This window comes from Lonchura striata, chromosome 14 (genome assembly GCF_050655825.1).
Source record: "Lonchura striata isolate lonStrDom1 chromosome 14, ASM5065582v1, whole genome shotgun sequence".
In the NCBI taxonomy this organism is placed as follows: Eukaryota; Metazoa; Chordata; class Aves; order Passeriformes; family Estrildidae; genus Lonchura; species Lonchura striata.
Genome location: NC_140716.1, coordinates 9,776,595 through 9,782,594, shown reverse-complemented (window position 1 = coordinate 9,782,594; position 6,000 = coordinate 9,776,595).

Below are 6,000 nucleotides of genomic sequence, written 5' to 3'. Positions count from 1 at the left end.
GGTTTTTCGTCTTTTCAAGTCACAGGTTAAATTTTCTTAGAGAAATGGACCTCTGCATAATAGATTTAAAGCTATTGATGAGACTTGCTCCTCTTAATGAGCTCTTTCTAAGGCTGCAGAAGCAGCCTATGGGCCCTGAGATGTCTGCAAGCCATGAGAAGAAAAGTTCTGGACTAGGATCCTACAGGAGCAGTTTAGGAGCCAGCATGTCCCTGTCTGTCTCCATTTCTCTATGGCTTTCTCTAGCAGTTCTACTAGAGTTTCTTTATTCCTCTTTCTGTAACCTTAAGCTTTAATTAAATTAGCCTACAAAATACACAAATTTTCATTTACTGACTGTTAAATGTTAACACATGAATAAATGGATGTGAAAGTCCCATAAAGAGCACTTAATCTTGTGTTCACAACTTCGTTTTAGCCTAAATCCAACTGATATTTTAAAATACTCAAAGGGTATCAAATGAAATTAGCAGGAGGTAGATGCAAAGGACCTTATTCTTCATACACTACAAAATAGTACAGAATGTCTGTCTGAGGGTATTGAGGGTTCTAAAACTTCACATGTGTAAAAAGTGATTGTGAAATATAGTGAAAGAAAAATTATGCAGTGGGGATCTTTAAACAGGAGGATGCCATACCTGGCTCAGAAGAGCCTGAACTCAAACTGCTGAAAGCCAGGGTTAGTACAAGCATTCTGTTCTCAGACTGGCTCCTACTTCTGAGACTTTTTTACCCATTGTGACTGAGAGATTCAGGGTGATCCTGTATTAAACTTATTTTCCTATTTAAGTGCTTTTTCCCCTTAACCCTGTCTTTCTGTTGGACTGCTTCTGAATTATCTCCTTGGTTAAACATTTGCCATCTATAATGCTTTAATAATAGGTTTTACTCTGGATGTATTCATTCAAACATTAGTACTTTAGATGGCACAGGTGGTTCTGTTGAAATTTTTATGCCTGATTTGATTTAATCTTTTTTAACAATGTTTGTCCAAAATTTACCATTTGAGTGAATAAAATTAAAATTAACCTCAGCATTTGAACACTAAGTTTGGGAATCCCATCTGCCATAACATTTTTTTAATGTACAACAATTTTGAAAGCTTTGAAATGCCAAAATTATGACTTTGCTCCATAAGATTGGTGTCAATTCCTTTATTTTCTTTTAATGATCTTAGAAGTTTTTAAGCTCCGACTGTAGCTGTATTTATACTTTTGTAAAATGACATTATGCAACTAATCTGCTGTGATCAAAATTATAAGATATAGAGGCTGAAATACAGTGAATATTTCCTGCAAATATTGATGTAAAGAGTCTTTGGCTTATTTTCCCCCCCACTATATTTGAGCATGTTGTGAAACAGGTTTTCAGAATCTTCTAAGTAAGTATTTTTGTCATTGCAGAAAGAGTTTTAAATCATACAGAATGTCACCTCAGGTGACATCTAACAGTGTGAACCAGATTGCCATACAAATAAACAGGGAAACAACTGCAGCTGGAGTTAAAAAAGTGGAAAACCAAAATTTTAAGTTGAGCCCTACATATATTCTGCTATAATTGAAAGCTTTTAGAATTCTTTAATTCTTTTGAAAAGTTTGCTTGTATTTCAGAAGGGTTGAAAGAAGGCTAGATGGGTAAGAGCTACTTTACTCTTTATGAAATGGGCACCCTGCTCAGGTGTGCCCATGGAGACAGGTTCAGGTATTAATATTATTATGTCAGGAGCTGGAGTTAATTGTACATTAATCAAGAAAAAACTATAGCCAAATGTTTCCTGTATATCAAAACAGAACATTCATGAGGAAATGCTGTTTAAGAATAATTGTTCAACACAAGTGTTTTCTAAAATTTCAGGTTCATCAATCTTAGTTAAGCAAAGAAAGGAACATCTAATTTTCATTTTTAAATTTAGAAAATATTTTTAAAAGTCTAAGTGCCTGGAGAAGAAATATTTCAATATTATTTAAAGTGTTTTCTAACATATTGAATTATAAGTAATTTTATTTCATAAGCGTGTGTTAGAGTCTGCGATTTCTTAAAATTTGGCTTCTGCTCTTTGTCTGGTGGAGGTGGGACAGTAGAGGGAAAGCTGTGTCCAGCTCAGCTAATCTCTGGATATTTGGCTGAGGTGTGGACTGACAAGGTTGCCAATATATCTATCCACTGTTCTGGGCCTGCCCCTGCAGCTTCCAGAATGGTTTTCTGGGGATGGAGCAAAATCTTTTTGGCTTCTGCAGCTTCGACTTTGCTGCTGTCTTTTGCTGTTAACATTGTCCTAGTGGCAGACAGCCTGGATTAGCCTGGGAATCCAAACTCTGTGTGCTCCATACGGAGATGCCTGTTTGGAAGAAGACAAACAGTCTTTTTGTGCTTTGTTTTCATTGGTAGTGTTTGCTACACCTGTTCTGGGCTGCTCTGTTGTTTTTGTCATGTTGAGCCTGCCATCACCTCTATACTGGATTCTGCAGGACAGGTTCCCTCCTCATCCCAAGCTGCCTCAGGCCACATTTTCTGCTGTCAGGGTTCCCTGACAGTTTCTGTGCTGGTTCCTGCCTGCCATGGGAGTGTGGTGGATCAGGTCCCAGTCTGACACGGGGCTGGAGTTCAGGTGGATTACACCACGTAGTGGTATTTTGCATTTTCAGCAGCTGATATCTCACAGGGTTTAGGCCTGATCCCCTGGCTCTGGTTTTGGCACCTGGGAATTACACATTGAATGTTGCTGCTCACTTGGGTTTGCTCCAAGTCATGGCAACACGCTGACAATGGCAGATTAAATAGCCTTCTGTTCCTTGTTACAATTTTCAGTTAATAATAAACATGCTGAAGATGTGGCAGGTCCGGTTGATGCCTCTTAGCACCAGTGACCTCGGTATTAGATTTCCCTTGGCACAAAGGGATATGGATTTGTGAGAGTTCTGCAATCATTTATCTTCCTAAAAATCACCAGGTTTTCTGATACAGTTTGAAGCAATTTCAAGACTATTTAAAAGAGGCTTAGGGTTCCACTGGCAATAATGCTGGGTGTCAAGACTGAGGCACGTTGGCAGAATGGAATTGGGAAGCCTTTCCTCCCTGCATTGTGCTCCACTCTGGCTACTGTTATAATTCTCCTGGTTTAATAATCATCCGTATTCATACACAAAATAAATGGAAGCGCATCTGACTTCATCATTTTAATTTTAGGGTTTTTTTTGTTTCTAGCTTCCGATGCTTCCTTTATCTTCACTTAGTCTCTTCATTTATATTCAGACAAACCTCATTCAAATCCAGCAGGCAATTACACTGTGGTAACCATGAATAATATTTCTGTTTACACACACTAAAGATCGCCCATTCCTTGACAGGGAACAATATTATGTAGATTGATACTGCCTTTTTTTTTTTTTTTTTTTTTTATTCTCTCTGCCTTGCTATCAATCTTTTTAGACATTTATGGAATATCTGTCTTCATTGAAACCTTCCAAAGATCATGTTTTATCCACTTGTATATTCTGCCACTGCTTGCAAACCTGGAGGTGCATGCAAGATGCACAAAATCACTTACAGAAAACTGGAGTATGGAGAGCAAATCACAAAGAGCTCATCTGTAGATAAAGTGTGGAAGTGAAAACATGTTATTAAAGGCAACATTTCATCCTTTTAAAACATAAAACCAATACTGAAATCAAGAGGAATCTTGTATCTAAAAACTCATAAGCTTCAGCTGGCTCTAAGTCACTCTTAAGGAACTGTTAAAACAAGCTCTATCTTTTTCATTAGTTACACAGGAAAACCCAAATTTTTTATGACATTTCATGACTTCGACTTGAGGGAGCTTCCTCCAGCAGTAGACTACAGGTTTTCTTTCAGTTCAGTAGCCAAAAACAGTTTTAGACAAATCTCATGCTGAAATGAAACTCCCTTCCTTAGATATTTTTTAGCAATAAACCCCTTATTATGCAGAAGTTTAACAGAGAATGAAGAGACTAATTAATGCTATAGTGACAATTTTCTCCAGTGGAGAAGTAAAAATTGCACTTCCAATCTGAAAATGTTTAGATTAAATTGCTACTACCAAACCGAAAAATTCCTACAAATTGAAAATTATATTGAAACAGCAACAAAATGTTAACAAATTCTCAAAATCTATCAAGTACTAGTAAGGGATCCCAAATCACCTTAAGTTGCTCAGGCCTTTCAGAACTCACCACTTGCTACCAGTGATTGGTTTTGTTGCAAAAACTGGTATTAGCTATTGCTAGAGCTTTAAAAACAGTTCTTCACTTTGCTCTCTATTTTTCCAGTCAGAGACTTGCTTTCCCCTTTTTGTTCAGTTGGTTTTGTTTTGGGTTTTTGTTGTTGTTTTGTTTTACCTTTTCAGAGTGTTTGAGGAATGGCATTTTATTAAAAAAAAAGGGGAAAATATTTAATAAGAAGTCTGTAACTAAGCAAGTTACCAAGTCCTACAACTTGGTAACTTCATTTGCTTAGAAGAGGGAGTACATTGGAAAAGGGAAATGATGCATTAGAAATGGACTTTATCTGCAAGCTAGGATTTTCTACTATATGCTAATTTAGATAAAAAATATATACATTTATTTAAATTTATCCAAATAAATAAAACTAATGCAGCAACAGCTAATATGTTAGGCCACAGAATAAAAGATTGTAGGTAATCCCTCTTTTTGTGCAGGTTAGAACTGTTACTACAGAAGTGAGTGTTGGCCAGAAGAGCCCCAGCAGCAAGAGCTGAGCCGGCTGTGGTGCTGGGCTGGCTAAGGCAGCACATGCAGGCGCGGCTGTGCCTCGGATTTCGGTATCCCGTGGTTCCACTGAGGGCTTTGGGCCCAGAGCCCCGTGCTGGGAGAGGCTCAGAGCGAGTTCACCTCCCCAGGTGCCAGTGCAGGGCACACCGGGACAGAGCCTCCCCTGCCCTGCTGCGGGGAGCTGGCGCTGGGCAGGTCAGAGGCAGTGCCTGCGAGGATTACACTGGGCCATAATGCTGCCTTGTTTGGGATTTAATCCCTCTGAAGGGATCCTGCTGCTGCCTGTGGAGAAGCTTTTTACTAGTTCCTTATAGAATTTACAGTAATTTTTAGACTATTTATCCAATTTATACTTCTAGCAGTTTGTTTCTCTTTGAGAATCAAGCTTGTGTATACAAACTTTTCAAATAATGATTGCAAGCAATATTCAATGAATAGCACCAATTCCCTGTGAAATAGCTGAATAATTGTTTTACATTTACATTTATAAATATTAAATGACCTATTCTATAGTTTAATGAGATCAACAAGTTATCTCTACATTGCAGACTGAATTGTAGGGGTGCTATTTATATTTTATATATAATTTTATTCATCCAGGGCTAGAGTGTTTACAGAGTATGGTTGTCTGTGGATGGTGATACTAGTGCAAAATAAAATTATATGTGGTATTTTTCTGGCACTGTCTGTCAAGGGAGAGGGATCCTCACTAGGACAAGAGAAAATAAAAATCCTGTTTAATGTTCTTCTTTCAACATACCTCACAGTTTACTAAATAAAGACTATGATATGGGTTTACAAAACTGAAGATAGTGCTTCTCATAGAAACAGCACTAGCAGGGTAAAACAGTAGCAAAGCAAGTATTGAGAGTAGGTAGAAAATGAGTGGCCCAAAGCTTTATGAAGTTCTATACTAGATAATTACTTTTTTTTAGACACACTTTTGCAGTCATATCTGTAGTTTCTGTTATTTAGGCCAAAGTATTTCACATTTGAAAGATAAAATACCTTGGAGGAAACAATTCATCCTAAGAGTAGTTTTGGTTTTAATTTTCTTAGAAAAGGCTTTAAGGGATGAAGGGGATAGCATTAAAATAATCACTGCTGCTGCTAATTTGAGTTTCCTAGCATGGTCTTCATTTGCTGATGGTGAACTCACTGAGGAGAGAATTAACATGCTTGGGGTTTTTCTGTTGCAAATGTGAGATCCTTGCAATTAAATTTTTAAACAGTTTTTCTACTTCATCAATAA